Here is a 719-nt window from a genome sequence, read left to right on the forward strand (position 1 = left end):
CTGCTCAAAATGACAGATACACTCGTATCTGTGCTCACTATCTCAGTTGTGGCTATGGTTTTCACAGGTGTATACTGTCAAAACTCATCAAATTACACATTTTATTTTTATTCATTTTTTAAAGAATTATTTTATTTAACTTGATTTATTTATTTACTTTAATTGACCAGAGAAGGACAGAGAAAGAGAGAAAGTGAGAAAGCAAGCCACCAGGTCTGGGACTCGAACTACAGTCAGCCATGTGGGAGTCCAGCACCCTTAACCACTGCACCACTTGCCGGCCCCTATTCTTTTTTTTGAGAGGTTTTTGCTATAGGGTGCGAGTACTCACCAGAAAAAGAGAGACAGAGAGATAGAAAGCAAGAAATCACCCCCCGGGGGGGATGGTCACGCCGCAATCCCTTCTCCTCATTCTCTTCTCGGGATCTTGGGCACTCATGCACACGCACCTGGCGTGAATTTAAGCCCTCAGGTCTGGGACTCGAACCGTGGTCAGCTACATGGGAGACCAGTGACATAGCCATTACACTAACTGCTGGTCCCATATATATATATATTTTTGGAGGGTTTTTTGCTACAGGGCACGTGCGCTCGCCAGACAGACAGAGAGACATAGAGACAGAAAGAGAGAAATCACCCCCCCAGGGGGGATGGTCACGTCGCAATCCCTTCTCCATTCTCCTCTCGGGATCTTGGGCACGCACGCACACGTGCCCGGC

The sequence above is a fragment of the Tupaia chinensis genome, unplaced genomic scaffold (genome assembly GCF_000334495.1).
Source record: "Tupaia chinensis unplaced genomic scaffold, TupChi_1.0 Scaffold138910_1, whole genome shotgun sequence".
NCBI classification, from domain to species: Eukaryota; Metazoa; Chordata; class Mammalia; order Scandentia; family Tupaiidae; genus Tupaia; species Tupaia belangeri.